The sequence below is a fragment of the Castanea sativa genome, chromosome 11 (genome assembly GCF_040712315.1).
Source record: "Castanea sativa cultivar Marrone di Chiusa Pesio chromosome 11, ASM4071231v1".
In the NCBI taxonomy this organism is placed as follows: domain Eukaryota; kingdom Viridiplantae; phylum Streptophyta; class Magnoliopsida; order Fagales; family Fagaceae; genus Castanea; species Castanea sativa.
The window spans coordinates 56,228,569-56,254,855 of record NC_134023.1 but is presented as its reverse complement, the minus strand read 5'-3'; the positions used below and the strand labels follow the sequence as shown (position 1 = coordinate 56,254,855).

General features: G+C 37.9%; 1 long non-coding RNA gene across 1 annotated transcript; it reads right to left on the bottom strand.

Annotated features, from left to right (window-relative positions):
- Positions 1 to 21,047: 21,047 nt before the first annotated feature.
- Positions 21,048 to 24,039, bottom strand: LOC142614652 (uncharacterized). The gene is made up of 3 exons (XR_012840492.1): positions 23,720 to 24,039; positions 22,877 to 22,977; positions 21,048 to 21,582 (listed from the first exon to the last, which is right to left on the bottom strand). It is a non-coding gene; the product is annotated as an uncharacterized LOC142614652 (long non-coding RNA).
- Positions 24,040 to 26,287: the final 2,248 nt, after the last annotated feature.

Sequence of the window (26,287 nt, the reverse complement as noted above, 5' to 3'; positions counted from 1 at the left end):
GTCATCGATGACAACACGTCAATGGTACCTAACAAGCCATTTTGTTGGTGGTTGAGCCCGAGGTTCTGAATCCTGGATCCTACAAAAGATATAGGTAAAGTATCATTGAGATTGTTGTAAGAAAGTTGGAGATCCTGAAGACTCGGTAAGGAACCAAAGAAATCTGGTAAAGGCCCAACAATGTTTGTGTTGCTAGCATAGAAATTAACTAAACTAGTGGCCTGAGTCAACTTGGTGGGGATGGTTCAAGGTGCAAGATAAGGTTTTGGCTCAAGGTTAAGATCTGTAAGCTTGTGAGTCCTTGGAAGAAACATGAAGGAGTGGAGGTGAAATTTTGTTGTCAAGGTAGAGTTTTTGGAGAGAAGTGAGGTTGGCAAGGGAGGGGAGAGATCCAGAGAGAGAATTTCCATTGAGAGAAAGAGTGGTGAGTTGGGTGAGAGTGCCGAGATCGGAAGGAACAGTACCATTGACATAGAAGGGTTTAGTGGGTATTTGTGGGTTTATTTAAATTTAGATGGGTTTAGTGGGTATTAGTGGATTTATCCATTTAGACCCATCTAATTAAATAACCAAATGAGTCTTTATCCATTTAACCCAAATATTCAAATGGGTTGGGTTAAGACTTATCCAAATAAGGTGGGTAATGGGTGGGTTCATGGATATGATAAAAATTGCCACCCCTACAATAAACCTCTATTGCAATGAAATTTTTTAGTTGCTCATTGTTGCGATAAAGTCTGTGGCAATAGACTATTGCAACAAAATTTTTGTTGCAATAAGTTTGTTGCGATAAAAGAGTTACATTATTATTAAAAATACTTTATTGCAATAAAAAGATTGCTGCTATAATTTATTGCAACAAAAAGATTGCTGCTATAATTTATTGCAACAAAAGTTTTGTTGTGATAGGTTACTACAACAATAATTTTTGTTGCAATAAAGTATCTCTTGGAAACTTATTGTAACAAATCTTTTTATTGCGATAGGTTAGTAAAGTACCTGTGAAACTTATTGCAACAAAACTTATTGATTTATAGGGGAATTTTTGATTTTGTTTATATTATTAAGAAATGAAATATTATGCAATTTTCTATTCTAACCGCTGCCACTGTGGATAGAACATTTTGATCCTTAACCTTATTTTATCAGCTCAATTGCACACTTACATAGTTTCTTATATTGCTTACTATTCGTTATCCAGAAGAAAAAAAATGATTTATTGTACAAGGAGTATAATACAAAGCCCACAAATTTAATAAAACTTGTACATTTTGACAAGTCTGGGATGGGACTAGTGAACTGGTTCTTCATTAGCCACACTTGACAAAGCGATGTCATTGATGACAACACGTCAATGGTACCTAACAAGCCATTTTGTTGGTGGTTGAGCCCGAGGTTTTGAATCCCAAATCCTGCAAAGGATATAGGTAAAGTACCATTGAGATTGTTGTAAGAAAGTTGGAGATCTTGAAGACTCGATAAGGAACCAAAGATAATTGGTAAAGGCCCAACAATAATTGCATTGCTAGCATAGAAACTGACTAAACTAGTGGCCTGAGTCAACTTGGTGGGGATGGTTCAAGGTGAAAAGATTAAGGTTTTGGCTCAAGGTTAAGATCTGTAAGCTTGTGAGTCCTTGGAAGAAACCTGAAGGAGTGGAGGTGAAATTTTTGTTGTCAAGGTAGAGTTTTTGGAGAGAAGTGAGGTTGGCAAGGGAGGGGAGAGATCCAGAGAGAGAATTTCCATTGAGAGAAAGAGTGGTGAGTTGGGTGAGAGTGCCGAGATCGGAAGGAAGAGTACCATTGACATAGAACGGTTTTGTGGGTATTTGTGGGTTTATTTAAATTTTTAGATGGGTTTAGTGGGTATAAGTGGATTTATCCATTTGGACCCATCTAATTAAATAACCAAATGAGTCTTTATCCATTTAACCCAAATATTCAAATGGGTTGGGTTAAGACTTATCCAAATAAGGTGGGTAATGGGTGGGTTCATGGATATGGATAAAAATTGCCACTCCTACAATAAACCTCTATTGCAACGAAATTTTTTCGTGGCTCATTGTTGCGATAAAGTTTGTGGTAATAGACTATTGCAACAAAAATTTTGTTGCAATAGAGTTTTGTTGCAATAAAAGTGTTATATTATTATCAAAAATACTTTATTGCAATAAAAAGATTGTTGCTATAATTTATTGCAACAAAAGTTTTGTTGTGATAGGTTATTACAATAGTAATTTTTGTTGCAATAAAGTATCTCTTGGAAACTTATTGTAACAAATCTTTTTATTGCGATAGGTTAGTAAAGTACCTGTGAAACTTATTGCAACAAAACTTATTGATTTATAGGGGGAGTTTTGATTTTTTTTATATTATTAAGAAATGAAATATTATGCAATTTTCTATTCTAACCGCTGCCACTGTGGATAGAACATTTTGATCCTTAACCTTATTTTATCAACTCAATTGCACACTTGCATAGTTTCTTATATTGCTTACTATTCGTTATCTAGAAAAAAAAATTAAATGATTTTTTGTACAAGGAGTATAATATAAAGCCCAATCAATTTCAATATGATTCAACACACCTATGCATTTCTGACCACTCACCTAAGATTCCAATACATCCTAATGCTCGAGCAATTGCCTCTTCAAATTGTAACACAAACTCATGTCAAACAGGACTAGTTCATGCAATGGTAATTGACTTGTCATTACTAAAGAAACAAGATTAACCTACATTCGATCAAATATTACTAATTTAACATGATATAAGTTCCTACTATTTTTGCATATATTTTTTGAAACCATTTAGGATCAATTACTAACACACATTTTTATTGCATTGTTATTAGAATGCTAAATCATTATAATTATAATTTCATAATCAAATTGATATTTTATTAAAGTCCATTGTACAAACAGGCAAGGTCCCGTGAGTGGTACAAGTAAGGGTGTCTACAGTGCAATTTTAGCCATTTTAAGTGCTGCACTTTGCGGTATCATTTGACTAAAACTGTCACTACACTGTACCTCAGTTTTGAAGTCAGATGTGTGGTGCGGTGTGGTTTGGTCAGTTTTAGACTAGTATATTTTTCAAGATGTTATGACTAATTACTAGTTTACTATTGATAACCATGACAATATGACAATAAGTTTATATATAAACACACACACACACACACAAGCAAAATATGTGTAACAAAAAAAGTAACATAAATATATACAAGACCAAAACAAAATCTATGACGGATTGTTAATAAACTAAAAATAACACAAACATATACAAAAAAAATCCATGATAATTGTGGGGAACAACAATTTAATAAGATAGCAATGCCACACATCATGTCCATGACTGAGGAGTTCAGTATAGTTATGAGGAGACCATCCTCTCGGACAGTGAGACCAAGGTGGCAAGCTCTGGCCATATCAATGGTACGTCATCAAAGGAGGCCACACTATAAGGGAAGAACTCCAGGGATGGGACAAGCTTGTCATGTCTGCAAGGATAGAAGCTACCACCACATTAATTGCATTCCACCAAACCCCTTAGCCGCATTTATGTGGAGAAGACCCCTAAACAGTACTGTCTTGATCGCTGCAACTCATAGAAGACTTGAGAAGGTGTTTGATGGGACAAGCACTCAAGTAGTGACCTACATGATCAACAAATAGAGGGCCAAGATTAGTGGAGAGGGGCTATATAATGTATGGGATCCTCCAGGCAAAGGGGATCGGAAAAATGGTGGAAGAGGACATTGTGGCAATATTGAACAGAAATTGTAACCAAGTTTGAAGAAATAGATTTTGGAACTACCCTCCTCGGTAGAGTCCGAGGAGATTTTCTTCACATAAAGCTTGTTTGCCTTTATTTTCCTAAGGCCTTTAATCCATTGTGCGTATTGCTCTACCAATGGAAGCCTAGTTTCCAAACCCACCCTCTACAAATTCATTGTGTTGGGCTGTTTGAGCCCTAATCCTGTTGCTTTATGGGCTTAGGATCCAAATCGTATCCCTACAATAATAATGTTAAAAAAGGGTAAATTACAATTTACCACCCTGTGGTTTGACTGAAATTTAAGTTGCCTACCTGTAATTTGAAATTTGACATTTTATCCACCTGAGATTTGAACAAAATTTAAGTTGCCTACCTATGATGCAAGTGTTGCGTTGGATTCTTTTTTATCTTATTTGATCTTGTATATTTATGTTTTTTTATGTTTTTGGAGGAGAGAGAGGTAAAAGTTGAGCAAAATTACATATTTAGTCTTGTTTTTATTAGATATGAATTATGAAACTCTAAATGGGCTAACCTCAAGTGGGTAAAGTGTTAAATTACAAATCATAGATAGACAACTTAAATTTTGGTCAAACAACATGTGGGTAAATTGTAATTTGCCCCTAAAAAAATGTTAATAGTGAATAAGAAGGCCAATAATTCAAACAGTCTGAATAGTTTCAAGAAATTGTATCTTTTAGTAACTAGTATAAACAATATACTTTTGTGATAAAGGAATTAAGAATAATATATGGATCTGAACTTCAACAAGAACACAAATATATTCAATAAGTAAACCATACACAATTATAATTGAGAGTGAGAGGGTATCGGGGGAGAAAAGTGAGAGTTTGAGATGAAGAAGCAAATAAGGTTTTGAACTTTTGATTTTGTATTTAACCCAAACAAAGTTGTTTTAATGTAAAACTAGAACACAATAACTTTGGGCTAGCCACTTACTTCATATAGTATTAAATTATTAATATATATTTAATATAAAATAAAAATATATATGGGTGTAGTGCGGTGCAGTGCAATTTTGTACAGTTACTCTATTTTGTTGGCAGTTTTGGTCGGTTTGGGTGTAGTTATGCAGTTTAAGTAGTTTGGTGAACACCCCTAGGTACAAGCATGCAACTAGTTTGATATACATTAAAAATTTATGGAATCAATGATGGCATTGTAGATAGCTACAAATAATAAATCAATTCATCTTTCTCATTTCATCTAGTCAATATTAACGCTATTTATCAGGCTTAGTTGGTGCCAAGAGCCTTGTTGGCTCTCCTTAACAGTATAACAAGAACTTATAAATAAATAAATAAACTTGGGCTAGCGTTTCCAATAGAGATGGTAAGGTGAAGATAATATAAAATATCAATCCATCTTTTCCTCTTGGCATTTCAACAAAGATGTCCATGTTTCAAATTCTACCTCCCCCAACTATCAAGTTATAAAAGAAGATGACATTATAGATAGCTACAAATAGTAAATCAATCTATCTTCTCTTTCTTTTCTTTTCTTTTTTTCCATTTGATCAATATTAACAATTTAACACTATTTAACATGCTTTGTTGGTATCAAAAGCCTTGTTGGCTTTCCATAACAATACCTTACAAAAAGAAAGGATCAATCATTCTTTTCCTCTTAGTGTTTCCAATAGAGACATCCATGATTCAAATCCCTCCATATCCCAAATATTAAGTTATATAAATAAATAAAATAATAATAGCAATAATAATAAATAAATAAATAAACTTGTTTGATTTTCCATAATGAGACCTTATGCTTATCTTCACCTCATTATCACTCCTTTATAATTAGCCTCTTAGTGTTTCCAATAGAGATGTCCAGATTCAAATTCCTCCCTTTCCCAACTATCAAGTTATATAAATAAATAAAATGATAATAATAACAACAAACATACTGACATACTTGGTTGGCTTTCCATAATGACAACTTATACTTATCTTCACCTCAACATCACTCCTATAAAATAGCCTCCAAGTACAATAATCCAACATACTTACATCAAATTAGTGAGGCAATGGAATTTGAAAGACAGATCCTAATTGTAGTTTTGTGTATAAGCAACTATTAGTTGAATAGAAACCTAATCTTATCCAAAGAAGAAGAATTGGAGTTGGAAAGACAGCTAAAGCTCATAAACAAATCCCCTATTAAAAGCATTCAAGTTTTAGACAAATTCAAACTTATGTTTGTTAGAATTTTTATAAGTTGTAATACTATAATACTTCATACATATCTTGTGCAATGATATTTAAACATTCTATTTAGAAATTATGTTTTCTTCTTATTATCAATTGATTGTCCTTTTGAGTAAGATAAAATGTTCCAAAGTATTGAGATTAAGTGTTATTCTCCAATTCTCCCATAAAAGAAGAATTTGAGTTTGATTTTTGTTGTGGAATTTATAAATACTTATAAGCGCACGAATCATACCGAAATATAGTTTGACAAGAGTGAGATCGAACTCATAAGGACTTGTGTGAAAGTAGGAAAATTAACCACACCTTAACTAAATAAATCATAATCTAGTTTAATAACAATTGATTATTTTGAAATTAAATAAAATTAACGAACAATTAAATGAAGCAAAGATATCATCAAAGTAGTAAAGAGATTAAACAATCTAGAAAGAATAATAAAGGTTTTCGAATCCGCCTTATTAATTGATATCAACATATAATTATGATCATGAATTTTTCCAAACTATTACATGGTAATCTAGAATTCAATGTTGTTATCATGAAAGATATTCTCATTAAAATCTAAAGCATGCTCTTATTTGCTTCCTAAATATAAAATCAAATAATCAATTGTATCCGTTAACAAGCAAATCATAAGAGATATCAAAATTTAAAATTAAGCAATCATAAACCAAAAATTTAATTGATTAAGATAAATTATAAATCATAAGAAAAACATGATTGACTCATATTTAGAATTATATCTTAGGCAATTAATATGTAACAAGAACATTTAAATCATCAAAGAACAGTATTATGGGAAAAATTAAATCTCATAAACAAATACTGATAATCCTGAACAAGGTTTCATCCTCAACCTTAATTAAAAATTTAACAACTCATAATAATAATAATAATAATAATAACACGAAACATTAAATTTAAACTAAGCAAATAAAATAAAAGAAAGAAGAAAATAGTCACTATGTTGTCACAGAGGAAAGGCACAGAAATCTGCACATGAAGCTGCCCCTTCTCTCTCTTTCTTCTCTGTTCTACTAGCTGTCTCTATTTTCCTGTTTAGCTCCAATGAGGAGGCCCACAAAAAAGATACAGTTAAGTAATTAGATTCTAAAGCCCACCACGCTATTGTACCTAATTCCCTCTCTTTTTTCTTTTCTTTACTTCATGCCTAGGCTGGATCTATTCAAGGATTAGCACTTCGGCTTGACAATTGGCCTACTTTGTAATTTCACATGGTACGTCAAGTGCGTGAGGATAGCTTCTTCTTTTTTCCTTGTGATCCACTAATTTTCATTAGCATGTCAAGCCTTTATAACCTATAAAACAAAGAAAATTTATAATCAATTACAAAATAACATAAATGTAAAGCTAAATATGTTTTATTATATATATTTCATGCACATCAATTTCCACTCTCCTTTTTATTGCAAGGGGAAAAAAGATACAAAGACAAAAAAATAAAAAAGACTTCAATTAAGTTATGAAATTAATAACAAACATTGATTTAATTTAAAGAACTGAGACTTGATGAAACGAGTGAATTTATATTTAATTTTGACTAAAATATGTGTTTGACCTCTTAAACTTTGTGGTTTTTTCATTTTGGTTGCTCACATTTTCTTTTATCTTAAATTTTATAATGATATGATTTGCTTCAAGAGAAAAAAAAGTATTTGGTGTTAAATATTTGACATTGCACAAATTCTTGTTTTAACTTTTAATTCTTGAAAGTTTAACAATATCTTATCAAAGAGCACAATTTTCGAAAGATCTGGGGTGTTGATCATATGGGATGATGACATTCGAAAGCTACCATAAGTCCATAACTAAGCTCAGCTGACACTAGTAATGAATTCCAAATTCAGACATTATTGCGTAGTAGTAGAGCTCATTATTACATTCATCAAAAAGAGCTCATTATTACTCTACTGCATGCGTGTTGTGTCCTAACTCCTAAGTTCAGCATAAGGAGTACGTACGTACTTAAAACATGTATGGAGTGGATGCATGAACAAAGAAAAAGATGGATCAGAGTTTTGCAGTAAATCTCAGCAGAACCAATTCCTCCAACAAAAGTCCCAGACCTCAAACTATGCTTCTTTATGAGTCTGTGGTTCCCATGGTGCATGATTTTGAGGGGTGCTTAGGACAAACTCCTGTCAGATATTCTATGAATGCTAGCTAGCTAGCTCTTTTTAGTCTTCACCAGAGAGGTTTGCTTTTTCACTCCAGAACTTGGGAATTGCCTATCTTTGAAAAAAGTTTTATGATTCTCAAGCTAGTAAAACGACACTGGGAATTATTCTTTTTCTATTTTGTGCTATTTTTTTGGGTGAGACAAAGGGTATTAGAATACAAATACAAACACAATATTTTTCATATGATATATGGTTCGTTGTTATTGATTTATGATAAAATTACCGTTTAAAATAAATAAGTTTAAAACGATATTTCTCTAACTGGTATAAACCATGCATGTACAATTGCCAAAAGTACTGTAAAAAAAAAAAATTACATTCCTAACATTACTCAATTTATTAAATGGAATCTGTACCATATATATATTGAGGTGGAAGGAGCTCTTGTGACTTGAAAGAAGGTGCCAAAGAGAGTAGTACCATAGTACCTTGAAGGACTTCATGAGAAAAGTGGCAATTAACAATAACATATCCAACTGCTATCACTGAGTTAAGTGAGTTGGTACATTCCTAAATCATAATTCACAAGTACTTGGGAGAGAGGGAGTGGGTTTGAGCTGTTGGAGTCGCAACATATATATATAGCATGTAAGTATGTCTAACAATTTAAAATAATAATAATAATAATAATAATAACTAGTTGCTAACCTATGCTATACACGGGAACCTATCTATTTATGAGGTAAACTAAAATAATTTTATAAAATCTTAAATTGATTAAGACTCTAAACCATTACATGATTTGCTATTGTATGACTTCAATTTGTGTTACAATTTAATGAAGAAGCCATGGCTTACAAAAATTTATCATACAATTTTAAATACTGCAAACAATAACTCAAAAATTCAAATATTAAAATTTCTGAAAGACCAAAAAATATTAAAGAATCAAATAATTCACTACTTAGAAATTATTGAAACAAAACAAAATATATATGACTAAAAAATAGAAAAATATAAGAAAAAAATTGGGTTACATTCAAAAAAATAATCCATGGCTATAAGTTTGCACCCTATCATAAAATATCACATTAGTGAAGTAAAGAGATAATAATAATAATAATAATAATAATAATAATAATAATAATAATAATAATAATAATAATAATAATTGTGTGGGGTAAAAGGACCCAAGTGGGCATGTGGGCCTTTGGGCTCTAGCAAGGAGGGCCGACCTGTTCATAAGTTAGGAATTTGTTAGTACTATGAATCGGCCCATATGCCGAAGGTCCGAGGATACAGCCGAGGGTGAGTTCCTCCTCGGACCATTCCAAGAGAACTCGGAGATTCACTACAAAGGTCAAGACAGAATTCTGGAAAGACTGTTGGTTAAAAGGGGGAGGCCCTGAACCTTCTAGATGCACCAGTTTTAAAGAAAATATCAAGAGCTAAGGCTGCCACCTCCGCATTAAAGACTCTGCACCTACCTCCCTAGCCGCAATAATGGGGAAGTGACCCCTGAACAGTAGGGCTGAAACTTCTAGTCACTGTCCAAAAAGCATCAGGGAAGGAAGTATTTAAGGGGGGTGAAGGCCAAAGAGGTGAGGGGGCTGGAACGAAGAAAGAAATTAAGAATTGTAATCTTTAAGGAAGAAAGAGAAATAGTAAAGAAATAGTCCTCGGCTCAAGTCCGAGGAGACCCATTTGCAATTATCATTCATTATTTACAAGTGTATGCGTATAAAAGTCTGTTATCAAGTTCTCAGTACCTTTAATCTAGATTTCAAACCCACACTCTACAAATTTCATTGTTTAAGGCTCATTGGGCCTGAGCCCATAACCTTCTTTGGGTCCAGGTGCAATTGTGTACTTACAATTGGCGCCGTCTGTGGGAATCTAGTCTAAAAGGAGTTGGGATACTATGGCAGGCCTAGGCTCACACCATGCAGAGTCTCAAGGATCACAACCGGAGGACCTTTTCGAGCGTCTTGAGCGTCAAAGGGATCGTGAGGGAAGTGTCCATACAGAATACCCTAGGGCTAGCCATACTCATGGCGGGGGTAGCACCACCCACGAGGATGGTGCTAAAGCCATGCAGAAAGAGATTAATCATTTGAAAAGAAAACTGCGCCGCGCCAGACGTAAGCCTTCACCGTCCTCATCTAATCCTTCTTCATTGGAGGTTCGGGAAGGTAGTTACAGTTCGAGGTCATGCTCACCCCCCAGCGCAATGTCCTCTTGTGAGGAGGACGACCCGCCAGCTCGCAGACACAAGAAACTCCCTTCTAGGGGCTTGGGAAATGATGCTATGAGTCGGGCGTTGCACCAATTCTCCAAATCTCCATTTTCACGGAGGATTGAGAAAGGGAGGCTTCCCAAGAGGTTTACCCAGCCCACCTTTACCATCTACAATGGCCGGACTGATCCGGTGGAGCACGTGAGTCACTTTAACCAGAGGATGGCGGTGCACTCTCACAACGAGACCCTGATGTGTAAAGTTTTCCCCTCTAGCTTGGGGCCTGTTGCTATGAGGTGGTTCAACGGCCTTAAATTGGGGTCTATAGGTTCGTTTGGGGAGCTTACTAGAGCATTCGCTTCGCGGTTCATTACGTGTAGCAGAGTACCTCAGCCATTGGACTCGCTGTTATCCATGACCATGAGGGAAGGGGAGACGTTGAAAGCATACTTCGACCGTTACTGGGAGATGTTTAATGAAATAGATGGTGACTTTGATGAGGTGGCGCTCAATACCTTTAAGGTAGGTCTTCCTACTGATCACGACCTGAGAAAGTCTTTGACTAAAAAGCCCATCTGCAGCGTACGTCGCCTCATGGACCGTATTGACGAGTACAAGAGAGTGGAGGAAGACCAGCAGCAAGGAAAGGGTAAGGAGAAGGTTATCCCGCAGGAGAGAAGGGATTTCAGGTCGGACAGGTACCACAACAACAAGCCGAGGAGAGATTACGTTGGGCAGTCCGGCTCGGCAGCACCTCAGGCCGTGAACACTGTGTTCCGAGAACCAGTACATCAGTTGCTGGAGAAAATTCATAAGGAGCCCTTCTTCAGGTGGCCTAGCAAGATGGCAGGAGACCCCACAAAGAGGAATCATAACCTCTTCTGCCAGTACCATCAGGATGTGGGCCACACTACCGAGAATTTTCGGACCCTTTGGAACCACTTGGAGCAGCTTGTTAGTGAAGGAAAACTGAAGCAGCACTTGTGCCAACCTAGCGGGCAGGGAAGTCAATCTGGCTCAAACAATCAGAGGAATAATTCATCTCGGCCGACGTTAGGAACAATTAATGTTATTTTTGCTGCACCTGGCAGGACCGGCTCGGGTCCCACCAGGGTGATGGCAGTTTCACATCCTCAGGCCGAGGAGTCAGGCTGCAGGCCGAAGAGGTTGAAGCTAAATTTGCCCGTCTTGGGATTTTCTGAGGAGGATAAGGTGAGGACTATCCAACCCTATGACGATGCTCTTGTAGTTACTCTTAGGATAGGAAATTATGATGTGAGGAGGGTGATGATAGATCAGGGCAGCGGTGCAGATATCATGTACCCTGATTTATTTAAGGGGTTAAGGTTGAAGCTGGAAGATCTTACTCCTTATGACTCGCCACTCATAAGCTTCGAAGGAAGGGCCATTGTGCCGAAGGGACAGATTCGTTTGCCCGTTCAATCTGGTTCAGAAACGGTTGAGGTGGATTTCATTGTGGTCGACGCGTACTCCCCATATACAGCCATCCTCGCCAGGCCATTGCTGCACACTCTGGGAGCTGTCTCCTCTACCTTGCATGTTAAGGTTAAGTTCCCCTCGGGGGAATACGTTGAAGAGGTCCTCAGCAGCCAATCGGTGGCCAGGCAATGCATATCGGCTGCAGTGCTGCACCAGACGGAAGCCGAGTCTTCGGCTTTGATTACCAAAGACTTATAGCAGTTAACAGCTCCTGATGCACCTGGAATGATGACAGGAGAGGAGGCTCATTGTGAGGAGTTAGAGAAGTTTTTGATAGCCGATGATCCAGAGAGGTTCTTCCAAGTCGGCATACGTTTGCCACACCAGGAGAAGATGGAGTTGTTGGAATTTCTGAAGGACAATATTGATGTTTTTGCGTGGGACCCTTATAAGGCTCCAGGCGTAGATCCGAGCTTCATTTGTCATCGTTTGAATGTCAACCCTACCATTGTTCCGAGAAGGCAGCCACCTCAGCGTTCTTCCAAAGAACATTCCGAGGCTGTAAAGGAAGAGGTGCTCAAACTCAAGAGGGCTGGGGCTATTAAAGAAGTTTTCTACCCCGAATGGTTGGCGCATACGGTTGTGGTTAAAAAGAAGAATGGAACGTGGAGAGTATGTGTGGACTTCACAGATTTGAACAAGGCCTGCCCCAAGGATTCATTCCCAATGCTGCGTATTGATCAACTGGTGGATGCCACTGTCGGACATCCTCGAATGAGTTTTTTGGATGCCTTCCAGGGTTACCATCAGATTCCATTAGCATTGGAGGATCAAGAGAAGACTGCTTTCATTACTCCAACAGGGAACTACCACTATAAGGTCATGCCATTTGGGTTGAAGAATGCTGGGGCTACCTACCAAAGAATGATGACCAGAATGTTTGAACAGCAACTAGGGAAGACCATTGAGGTATATGTGGATGATATGGTGGTGAAAAGTAAAACAATACCTTCACACTGGCCGACACCTTTCAGGTGCTAAGAAGGTACAAGCTGCGCCTTAACGCCTCAAAGTGCTCTTTTGGCGTGGGGTCCGGAAAGTTTTTAGGATACATGATTACTCACAGAGGCATAGAGGTGAACCCAGCGCAGGTCAAGGCTATTTAAGATTTGCAGCCGCCTCGGAACCCAAAAGAGATCCAAAAATTGACCGGAATGATTGCTGCATTGAATAGGTTTATCTCTCGGTCAGCTGACTGATGCCTTCCTTTCTTCCAATTGTTGAATAAGTGGAAAGGGTTTCAATGGACCGAGAACTGCGTGTTAGCTTTCCAACAGCTTAAGCAATATCTTTCTCGGCCACCCATTTTGTCTTGCCCCGAGGCGGACGAGGTCTTGTTTGCTTATCTGGCAGTGGCCGTCCACGCAGTCAGCCTGGTCCTTATAAGGAATGAAAGCGGGGTGCAAAGACCGGTCTACTTCGTTAGTAAGTCTTTGAATGAGGCCGAGGTGCACTATCTGCTCTTGGAGAAAGCGCTTCTGGCCATAGTTCACGCCACGCGCAAGCTTCCTCATTATTTCCAGTCTCACACTGTGGTGGTTCTGACCCAATTGCCTCTTAAGGCAGTGTTACGCAGTGCCGATTAATCTGGCAGGGTGGCAAAATGGGGAACCATGTTGGGAGCCTTTGATGTTAAATACAAGCCTCGCACCTCGGTGAAGGGCCAGGTCCTCGCTGACTTGGTGGCAGAGTTTACCGAACCATTGCTAGAAGAAACCCTGAAAGAGGCCCACATGGATGAAAAATCAGTTGGTATGATCACAGCTGCAGTACCTCCGACTTGGAAAGTGTATGTGGATGGGGTAGCTAATCAGAGAGGGTCTGGTGTTGGACTTGTCCTAATATCCCCTGAGGGGATTGTCTTCGAAAAATCTTTGAGATTAACGTTCTCGGCTACTAATAATGAGGCCGAGTATGAAGCAGTCTTGGTAGGCATGGAGATGGTACATAGAATGGGTGGAAAGGAAATCCAGATGTTCTCGGACTCTCAGTTAGTGGTCAGCCAAGTCACGGGGACCATGGAGGCTAGAGACCCAAGAATGCAGGAATATTTGGCCCAGGTCAAGCGTCAGCAAGCTGAATTTGACTCCTTTGTCTTAGCTCACATCTCTAGGTGTGGAAACAACCATGCAGACTCTTTGGCCACATTGCCAACGTCTTCGGCTCAGGATTTGCCCAGGATTATCCTGGTACAGGATTTGGTAAAGCCAACTCTTACCCCCGTCAATGCGGCTCGCATCCATCTAATAAGGCCTGGACCTAGTTGGATTGACCCAATCATATCTTTTCTTAGGAATGATATCCTTCCTGAAGACAAGTCTGAAGTAGATAAGATACGTCGAAAAGCGCCACGTTTCTGGTTGTCCGAGGACCAGAAACTATACAAACGATCCTTCTCGGGACCATACTTGTTGTGTGTACACCCGGAATCAATGGAAACGCTTTTGGAAGAATTGCACGAAGGGATTTGTGGAAGCCATACTGGGGGAAGGTCCTTAGCCCATAGAGCCCTAACTCAGGGTTATTGGTGGCCTAATATGCAGAGGGAGGCTCAGGACTATGCCAGAAAATGTGATCAATGCCAGAGGTTCGCCCCTAATATTCATCAACCTGGAGGGGTTCTTAATCCTCTCTCCAGTCCTTGGCCTTTCACACAATGGGGATTAGACATAGTAGGGCCATTTTCGAGAGCTACAGGAAACAAAAGATGGCTTCTCGTAGGGACAGACTATTTTACTAAATGGGTTGAGGCCGAGCCCTTATCAAATATCAGATACATTGACTTTAAGAAGTTTATTTGGAAGAACATCATCACTAGGTTCGGAATACCACATACGCTTATATCAGACAATGGCGTTCAATTTGACAGCAAGGCTTTTAGGAAGTATTGCGGTGATATGGGCATCATAAATAGATACTCCACCCCAGCTTATCCTCAGGGAAATGGGCAAGCCGAGGCCGTGAACAAGGTCATAGTCAGTGGGCTAAAGAAAAGGTTAGACGATGCGAAAGGCAGATGGGTAGAAGAACTCCCACATGTCCTGTGGACGTATCGGACTACACCGCGCAGGTCCACGGGAGAAACGCCATTCTCTATGACTTATGGAGCCGAGGCGGTGATACCTCTGGAATCTGGTTTTCCCACCCTAAAGACGGGTTCTTTTAGCCCGGAGAATAACGATGGACTCCTGGAGAGAGGTCTTGATTTAATTGAGGAACGACGCGAGGCAGCTATGGTCCAAATGGCTTATTACCAACAGAAGCTAAAACGGGGATATGATGCCCACGTGAAGCTAAGGCCGCTCGCGCCTGGTGATCTTGTACTAAGAAAAGTTGTGGGCACTTCTAAGAACCCAGCTTGGGGTAAGCTAGGACCAAACTGGGAAGGCCCCTATCGCATTGTTTCAGTAGCAGGCATAGGGTCGTATCGGCTAGCTGACCTAGATGAAAGAATTGTACCACGCCCATTGAATGTAAATAACCTTAGGAGGTATTATTATTAATAAAATGTGCTTTTGTTAGTTAACATTTCAAAGTTATAAGTACCTCTGGCGTTTGCGGTTACCACTCTTAAGAATCAAATAGAAACTTGGTTAAGTGTAGTCCTCGGACCACAAACCTGGTGGAAATTGATATCTTGTCATTTGTTAAACAGAACTTTAGTTATGTCGGGTTCTCGGACCTCCTACTTTGGGGAAATTAACATTTGAAGTTACCACTCTTAAGAATCAAACAGAAACTTGGTTAAGTGTAGTCCTCGGACCACAAACCTTGTGGAAATTGATATCTTGTCATTTGTTAAACAGAACCTTAGTTATGTCTGGTCCTCGGACCTCCTACTTTAGGGAAATTAACATTTGAAGTTACTATTCTTAAGAATCAAACAGAAACTTGGTTAAGTGTAGTCCTCGGACCACAAACCTGGTGAAAATTGATATCTTGTCATTTGTTAAACAAAACCTTAGTTATGCCGGGTTCTCGGACCTCCTACTTTGGAAAAATTAACATTTGAAGTTACCACTCTTAAGAATCAAACAGAAACTTGGTTAAGTGTAGTCCTCGGACCACAAACCTTGTGGAAATTGATATCTTGTCATTTGTTAAACAGAACCTTAGTTATGCCTGGTCCTCGGACCTCCTACTTTGGGGAAATTAACATTTGAAGTTACTATTCTTAAGAAACAAACAGAAACTTGGTTAAGTGTAGTCCTCGGACCACAAACCTGGTGAAAATTGATATCTTGTCATTTGTTAAACAGAACCTTAGTTTTGCCGGGTCCTCAGACCTCCTACTTTGGAGAAATTAACATTTGAAGTTACTATTCTTAATATCTTGTCACTGTCCTTATTCTTATCACCCGTTTTGTGGAAATCAGTATCTTACCGTTCATTAATTTGTATCTCAAGTTCCACATCTTTAAGTGTTAAACAAATTTTTGTAAGGAATGGTCTTCGGACCTTACATCCTACTGAAAGTAATACATCAGATTACAAAGGTTTAACCATCATGTGAGTTGTCTAACTACGACATTGTTTAATATCTAAACTAAGTTATGTGGCTGTTTTGAAGTCATAGTTGTATGCTTAGTGGAGTTAGACTTATTTATGATGTTCTCCCTTTAACTATTTGTTAATGAAAACTTTCATGGCAAGCACAAAAAAAAAATAAAGTGAAACAAAGACAACATGAACGAAAGTTGAATAAAAATGTTCTTCATTAATTATATACAAAAAAGGGGAGTACAGAGAGTTCCTATACTAGGCCCTAAGCTAGGGAAGGGGGGTCTTGGAAGGAGCTGCTGCCAGCCTCAGTGCTCTTCAGTTCCAGCTCAAAGGTGGACAAGGCTTGTTTCCCTTTGTCTGTTGAAGGAATGAGGGGCTCCACGTTTTGAATCTGCTCCTTCTCGGCACCACCACACTCGTCCTTCTCTTTATGGGAACCTTCAGGTTCTGTAGGATCAGGAACAAGTTCTTGCACCATAGGAGGAAGGGCAGGAGAGGCAGTAACAGGATGGTCTTCAATTTCCTGTATGTCTAGGGGAAGCCAAATGTTCTCGGGCTTCCTCAGCTCGGAAGCTTGAGGAACCCCTGCTGCATTCATGGCCTCTCCCTAGACCTGCTAACAGTACTCTCGGCACAAGGCCGCAAAAGCCTCTGTCAGTTGTTCTTGCGTTCTATTCACCCCCTCCTGATAGCTGGCCTTCTTCGCGGCCTCCAGTGCGTGCTTGTGGGCGCGAGCCTCCTTCTTTGCCCGCGTAAGCTCCTTTTCCAAGTCAGAGCGTGCCTGGTGGACTTGGGCGAGCTCATCATCCTTTTGGCGGAGAAGCTTACGCTGCCCTTCCACTTGGGTTTCCATCGTCTTCAAGCTGGCCTTGTCACCATCTCTTTCTCTTTTCAAGTCGGCCAGCTGTGACGTGATTTTCCCATTCTCTGCTAGGGCCTGGCTTAGGGACCTTTCTGCCTCTTGCCTCAGCTCTTGCTCCATCCCAGCGAGCTTCCGAGAATCCTCCACGAACTTCTCGGCCGCGAAAACTTCTTGGATGGACTGCAAAGATGTCAGAAGGTTAAATATGGTAAAGTGTTTACAAATAAATATAAAGTACGAGTGCGAGGTGGAACTTACCAGAGCTAAACCCCTTTTTAATGAGAGGAACAGCTGAGGCTGACCCATCTTCTCCAAGGTTTCCATGTCCTTGGGCAGCAGAAGAGGACGCTCCAACACCTCGGCCAGATGGTGGGCGTGGCCTTGTTGGACTACCCTAATGCTGGAGTGGTAGGGAATTGGTGCACCGTCCAGCCTCAAGTCAGGAGACCAAGTAGCTGGTGCTCGGCGCACCTCGGCCACGTCCCTGATCTCCCCACTTTCAACTGAGCGGGCGCGCCCTTTGCCCTTGTCCAACTTCTGTTGCTGGGCCGGCGGTGGCTACTGTTTCAGCTTCTTTAGCTTCTTGCCACCAGCCCCCTCGGCATCCACCTTTCTTTTCTTCTTAGAATCATCGGTGGGAGGTTTGGGCTCGACTGGAGGAGGGGGTGGTGGCAAGGCAGGGGGAACTTGGGACCCCTTCGTCCCCTTCTTCGCCACTCATGTGCCTCTTGCGGTCATAAGGCCCTTCAGCTCGTCCATCTCTTCTTCAACGGAGCTGTCGTCTGGACGCGCTATCACTAGACCTTCGATCCCAGAGGCCTCAGCTGCTTCTTCTTCCTCATCGGAAAGGATAACAACGGGTTTCCGCAAGGTCGTGGGGAGTCCTCGAGCCGAAACTGTTCTATCTCCTCGTCCAACGTGTTCGAAGAAGACACTTGCTCCTCTGGGACAGCGATTGCCTGAGAGTGCACGGCGAGTGGGATTGCCGCGATGGGCTGTGTGTACAATACGGTGTGAGGGGCGTCAGGGATGTCGTGGTCGGCCAAAAAGTGGGGTCTGGCTACATGAATTCTCCTACGCCTTCGGTCACCCGCGATTATTGCGTTCTCGATCTCCTGGAAGTCCGAGGAGATGGGATCGTACCCCAAAATCAAGTGGGCCGCCCTAAGTTGTAAGTCTCTGCTGACGAACACCTCGGAGCGTAGCACTCTATTCAAATCTGCAACGTTGCAGTGGCTTAAGCGGGGGCGCACGTTTTGCTTATCTGCAAAGAAAAACATCCAAATAAACAAACATGGTCAGATGCGTAGAACATATAATAAATTAAAGTTAGACGCTCAAGTAAATGCGAATGCACATTCCTAGATGATTTAGGGACTTATGGGGTGGGAAGTTAAATCCTAAGGTGTCGCACCTGGATCTCCCCACTCAACTGGGCAGTGGGGGCCGTCGTGCCAGTTGCCAGAGACGATGAGGTAGTCATCCTTCATGCCTTTATTGGACTTGGGCAAACAGGAGATCAACCTAACTACGCTGGAGCGGGATTTGATGTAATAACCTACTCCAGTGAGTTTGTGGCATTCGTACATAAAGACGACATCATGCCAGGTGAGGTTCAGACCCATTTGCTCGTTTAGAGCATCGACGCTTCCTAAGACCCTAAAAACGTTGGGAGCGCACTAATCGGGGCACAATCGGTGGTTGCGGAGATACTCCCTGGTAACGGGTTTCATTGGGAGGGTTATCCCACCTTCTACGAAGGCGACCATTGGGATGATGACCTCTCCGGCTTTCCTAGAACCAGCCACGGCTTCCGCCGGGCAGTATCTTAAACCTACGTCGCTGGGAATGAGGTACTTAGCTTTAAAACCCTTCATCCCAGCAGCGGTATCTACTAGACACTTAAACTTTCCCATCAGAAAGAAACGAAATACTAAGTTCTAAGAGAGGGAACAGTTAAAAGGGGGGCCGAGGATAGGATCCGAGGAGAAAGGGTTAAGGAAAAGGAATAAGAACTTACAAATTTCAAGTTGTGCGAATTTCCACGAATTTCTGCAGACAAAAGGTGATTACTGATGTTTTGATGGGATTAGCCTCTGAGGAAATAAATGAGGGCGCAGGTTCCCGAAGCGTCACGACATGCGGGAAGCGGCCTCGAAATTGCATTTGTCCCGCCCAAATTTTCATGGAGTAACGAGTGCCGTTGGATGCTCATCTCACCGTTGAACGTGGGGGACAAGGTGTAACTTACGGTAATAAATGCGCGAGTTTTTGAAAATAAAACCGCCAAGTGGCATCCTCTGGAACGCGAAACGGTTTCCACACGTGCAGTTATTTACAAAACATGTGGGATAAGTCCTCGTTGAATCAAAACCCTATTTTTTCTCCTCGGATGATGAAAAATAGAGTTTTTAGGGGCTATTGTGTGGGGTAAAATGACCCAAGTGGGCATGTGGGCCTTGGGCTCTAGCAAGGAGGGCCGACTTGTTCATAAGCTAGGAATTTGTTAGTACTATGAATTGGCCCATATGCCGAGGGTCCGAGGATATAGCCGAGGGTGAGTTCCTCCTCGGACCGTTCCAAGAGAACTCGAAGATTCACTACAAAGGTCAAGACAGAATTCTGGAGAGACTGTTGATTAAAAGGGGGAGGCCCTGAACCTTCTAGATGCACCAGTTTTAAAGAAAATATCAAGAGCTAAGGCTGCCACCTCCGCATTAAAGACTCTGCACCTACCTCCCTGGCCGCATTAATGGGGAAGTGACCCTTGAACAGTAGGGCTGAAACTTCTAGTCACTGTCCAAAAAGCATCAGGGAATGAAGTATTTAAGGGGGGTGAAGGCCAAAGAGGTGAGGGGGCTGGAACGAAGAAAGAAATTAAGAATTGTAATCTTTAAGGAAGAAAGAGAAATAGTAAAGAAATAGTCCTCGGCTCAAGTCCGAGGAGACCCATTTGCAATTATCATTCATTATTTACAAGTTTTTGCGTATAAAAGCCTGTTATCAAGTTCTCAGTACCTTTAATCTAGATTTCAAACCCACACTCTACAAATTTTATTGTTTAAGGCTCATTGGGCCTGAGCCCATAACCTTCTTTGGGTCCAGGTGCAATTGTATACTTACAATAATAATAATAATAATAATAATAATAATAATAATAATAATAATATCAATGTTTGAGTTTGATTTTGAATTTAAGTTGGACTTATTTGAGAGATAGAATTTTACTTCTTGATAAGTTTGGGTTATATTCAAAAAAATAATCCATGGCTATAAGTTTGCACACTGTCATAAAATATCACTTTAGTGAAGTAAAAAGATGATAATAATAATAATAATAATAATAATAATAATAATAATACTAACGTTTGAGTTTGAGTTTAAGTTGGACTTATTAGAGAAATAAAATTTTACTCCTCAATAAGTTCGGATTAAACAAAAATATTTTTGTTTTAAAAAAATAATGAGTTTAAGTTTAAGTTGGACTTATTAAAGAGATAAAGTTCCACTCCTTATTAAGTTTGGACTAAATAAAAATAATTTTATCTAAATAAAATGATAATTTTATTTAAATATTATACTGATGTGAAAAATTGTGAGAGCTTCATAAGCTTCGGTTTTATATAATAACTAGTCGTTAACCCGTGTGATGCACGGGAAATCTATTGTATATGAAGATGTAAATAATTTTGTCTTTTCATCTTTAATTGTACATTAAGATTTCAGTCTAAAAGTTTCCTATCCTTGATATGAAAAATTAAATTACGTAATGAAAAATAGAAATCAAACTTAAATTAAAATTAAAATTAGGCTTCCAATCCTTAACATCATCAATTATCCATTAAATGTATGAAACAAAAATTTAAAGAACTAATTAATCAATATTTCAAATAAATTGAAAAACAACTTTAAATTAATCTTTGTATCTTCTTCCCTGTTGCTTCGTAGAAGTCACTGAACAACTCCTTTTGTTTTCCTTGATTACAGATATTGGTGTGAGTTGTACATTGCTTTCAACATCAACTTTTTGAAACTTTGTAGAATCACCACATTGTTCACTTAATAAGTTGTTGTTAGAATATATACAAGTTAAATATCAAATTTGTGCATAAAACCAAGTTTGAGATAACCAAGAAACTTAAATATGCAATCACATTCCAATTTCAAATTCTTTCTAGAAACATATTACCAATAAATATGCAAGAAATAGTATAGAATAAAGGAGAAGACTCGTAAATACTTGACTGTTCTCATCTTGTATTAAGAGTCCTACACAGATCAAGATCCATAGTTCCAAATAACCTAGATAACAAAATGCCAAATCCTTATCTGCAAAACAATAAGAAGCCAATTTCCAACAACATTTAAGAAACAATAATAGAAGAGAAATAGTGTAGTGCAGAAAGTTTGAAACAGTGGAGTAATGCATATTTTGGTTGTAAAAAAGTGCAGATTTTAGATGTAAAACGCAGATTTTATGCAGAAAAATAGTGCAGAACAAATTTTATTCACTGAAAAATTTAAACAAACACAGAACAAAAACAAAGATAACGAACACAACACAAGTCCTCAAGTAAAGCCTAAGGCGTCTTGGCTGGAGATGTCTAACAAAATGGAACATCCTCAACATACATAAAAAAATTCAACACCTAAAAGAACAAAGCAACCATTAGTCAACTCAAATAAGCTATATCATAATTGCAATAAACTTCTGGCCTCACTTCAAGAGGGTTCCCAACAGACTCTGGTATCTCTTGGGATTTACTCATTATCGAAGATTTGATTATAAACTCATCAAATAATTACTTACCTGAAGGTGTTTACAATCACTACAATTATCTCAAACAATCAAAATCAGCATGAGAACAAAAGCATTAAAATTTTCAAACTGGGCTTTTATGTTAAATTATAAAAAGTAGATCATAATTCTTAAATAGCCACAATTTTCATAAATCAATTATTGTCAAAAGCATAAATAGATAACAAACCAAATCTAGTTTATCAAATTGTTTGAAGCTATAGGCGATAAGAATGCAGCCCTGTAATCGATAAGTTTTTGGTAAGAATCAATTCATGGACAGCAAATAATTTTTCATTTGATGGGAGACTTCAACTAATCCAAAATTCCCATAAATGTTGTATTTCTTTTTGGTATTCATGCCTATTCGACCATCATTTTTTGTTCTACCTACAAAGAAAATCAAGAAAAAGTATTGATTCCTCAGCTTCAGGTGTTAAGTTTTCTTTTGGAAGTGTCTAATTAGTTTAATCAATAATTTTACCAAGGTACATGAAAACAAATGATCCCCATCAGCCTTTACTGGGTGCCAGCCAATCATTATTTCTCTCATAAACCATGATAGGGCTGCACAACAACAACAATAACAATGCATATATATAGTAATATAGACATTAAAAATGCCTTTAATCTAAGTATTATACCGATGTCAAGATGGCCTACAATTACATATACCAAATAAAGGTTTTTTAGAGTTATTTTATTCCAAAAACCACAAATGCTAACCTTGAGATCAACATTGACAACATATATTGAAAGAGACAAATATATTGAGGAATGGAAAATCAATCTAAATGTAGAAAGAAGCATTATCAATAGCAGTACCTTCATCCATCAATTCCTTGCAATAGAAGTCCCATCTTCTAAACTTTGATTGCTTCAAGAGGATTTATTTTGAAATAGAGCAGCGTGAGAGTTGTTGAAAACTATAATCAAACACATTGTAGGCAATCCATTAATAAACAATCAACACTCTTAGACGACTACCATAGGCCTTCTATAAGTAAAGCAGCTAATAGGTTTAAGTCCCTACCAAGTGAGCAAAAACAACCTTACCATGTGGCTGAGGATCATTCTAAGCAGGAAGTAAACAGAAGTAAACAAACCAAAATTGATGGCCTTTTTGTAAAAGAACCAAGATGCAAACTAACACCAAAGTTGACATTCATCAGGTATTAATGTGTGTGTGTGTGTATATATATATATATATATATTTTTTTTTTTTACCACAGAACACACATTATCAATTTATCATCAATAATAAGATCAAATTCAAAATCAAGGCCTTCAAAGTAGAAAGGAACCTAAATACCTAACTTCCCATACAACAGTAGCTACTTCATTAATTGAGTCAAAGACAACAAGCCAAACTATCCAAATCCCAATTTTGGTTCAAAACCGAGATGGAAAAATAAATTTTCCACCTTAAATCGCCAGAATTTAAAAAAAAAAAAAAAAACCCCTTTTAATGCAGGCAAATCAAAGGCCAACCATTCAGGGGCCTTTTCTGAACCCTTTTAATTCCATGAACAATTGAAGTGGAGAGAGAACAACATATAGGAAGTAATAACTGGGCAGACAGATTTTCAATTGAAGAGAAAAATTCAAAAACCCAAACCAAACAAAACCCTAACTCATACACAGAGACAGAAATTTACAAAGTTATACCTCTTCGGTATGAGCTAAGAAGCTAAGGAGGTAATTCCCTTAATCCTTTCAGGGACTTTGAGCTTCCAAAGCTTTTTCCAGCTAACATCAGTTTGTGGTTGGCGTATCAGTGAGTTGGGTTGCAAGATGGTAGGCAGATTTAACGGAGAATTGTCCATTGGGGTTCGGTAACCATAGAAGCTTGTCTGGTCTCGGGGTGGAAGGATGGGGAGGGAAGAGATTTTGCAATTTGGGGGAAGGAGAAGAGTAGAGAAGAGATGCGTTTTGAGTTTTTGATTTTCAGAGTTGGAGAGAATAGTTATAGGGTTTGATTTTCGGGTTTGAATAAGAAGTAGAAGCGTTAGAGTATATGTTTTAGGATTTTAGCTTCTTTATTATTATTTTTTAGTTGAAAATATATATTTTTTCTTTTTTAATAATGCTGACGTGTAAAATTGTGGAGAAAGCAGAGGCTTTGGTTATATATATATATATATATATATATATATATATATATATATATATATATATAATAACCTAATTAAGGCTAAAATCAACAGTACCCTATTCTATAATTGTCACATAAACTAAGTTCTCTTTCAAGAATGGTGGGTGTGGACTAGCCCAATTAATAAATTCTCTAGGCATTATATATAGATTCTATCAGTGGGCCAAATCTAGCATAGTAGTGTGTAGATCAGCAATGGACAAAAGGTGAAACAAAAAACGATAAATGGTGGGCAAAATAATTTTGAAACTGAGAGCCATGGCCTATGGTACACAATAAAGAAATACAAATTTAAATCATTAAATTGAAAATTGAGAGTTATTGTACATTTTTTCCACAATGTTAATAGGGTAGTTATTAAGCTATTCTTTCTCACATTGGTAGTATCAACATCATATGTGATTGTACTTTTGTCACATTCGGTTGTTCCCTTATATTTTTACTTACATGTGATGGTTCCCTTGTCACATTAGACAATACCAACATCATATCTAACTGTACTTTTGTCACATTTAGCAGTACCTTAATATTATTTTCTCACATCTGACAATTTCATCGTCACATTGGACAGTACTATCATCACTTCTGATTGTGTTTTTGTCACGTTTGGTGGTTTCCTTATATTTTTCTCACATTTGATGGTTTCATTGCCACATTATGTAATATCAACATCATATTTAACTGTACTTTTGTCACACTTATTGGTACCTTAATATTGTTTTCTCACCTCTAACAGTTCCATTGTCACATTAGACGGTACTAACATCACTTTTGATCGTACTTTTGTCACATTCAGTGGTACCATTATTTTTTCTCACATTTGACAATTCCATCGTCACATTGGACAATATCAATATAACATTTGATTGTATTTTTGTCACATATGGTGGTACCCTAATTTTCCATAATTGTGTTCTCACATTTGATAGTTCTATTGTCATATTGGGCAGTATTAATATTACATTTAAATGAACTTTTGTCACATTAGGTGGTAGCCAATTTTTTTTTTCTCACATTTGAAAGTTCCATCGTTATATTGGGAAATACCAACAATGACATCTGATAGTACTTTTGTCACATTCAGTGAGACCATTATGTTTTACTTCACATTTGACAGTTTCATCGTTACATTGGCCAGTACCAACATCACACGTGACTGTACTTTTGTCATATTCGATGGTTCCCTCATTTTTTCTCACATTTGATGGTTCAATTTTGACATCAAGTAATGCCAACATTACATCTAATTGTATTTTTGTTACAATTGGTGGTACACTTATTTTTTACTCACCTTTGACGGTTCCATCGTAATGTCACGCAGTCACATTTGACTATATTGTTATTACATCTGGTGGTACCCTTATTTTTTTACTCACATTTAAAGGTTCAATGGCTTGCCAATGTTTTCTTTTTAAAATATTATTATATACATAGATACCAATTTTAGCAATTTTGTTCCATAAAATTACACCTTTCTCTCCTTAACAATATTATTGATTCTTTTAAGAGTAATGTTAAAGCCACAAACTTACCCAAAATATATAGATCATCTTTATTTCATTTGCATCAGCATTTTCATACTTTATTACATGAGTAAGATATATTTTGTTTATGATAGGGATATAGATTTTTCTATGTAATTAATGTAGAATGTGACACTAAATTTTTCTCCCAAAAAAAAATGTGACTCCTAGATGCAATAACTATTCACATATAACCGTCAAAAAAAACAAAAAAAAAACTATTCACATATATATTTTAACCGCATAACCTATTACATCTTTCGAACAAGACATATAGTTGTTAATTAAATAAATCATCTAATGCATTTAAGTACACAAATAATCATTTGAATAATCCTATGTTAATAAGTTAAAATAATTTTTCCTTAAACTAATTTAAAAGAAAATGTTGTCCTTTAATTATGGAAAGCAAAGAAAAGATAAATTCTATGTATGTTGAAATGAATCAATGACCATGGCACCTACAATTGTTTTGTGTTTTATTAAGAACATCTCTTCCAATAGCTTTGAATCAGTCCAATCAGGAATCTTTAAATTTTTGTGGAGGATTTCTAGTAA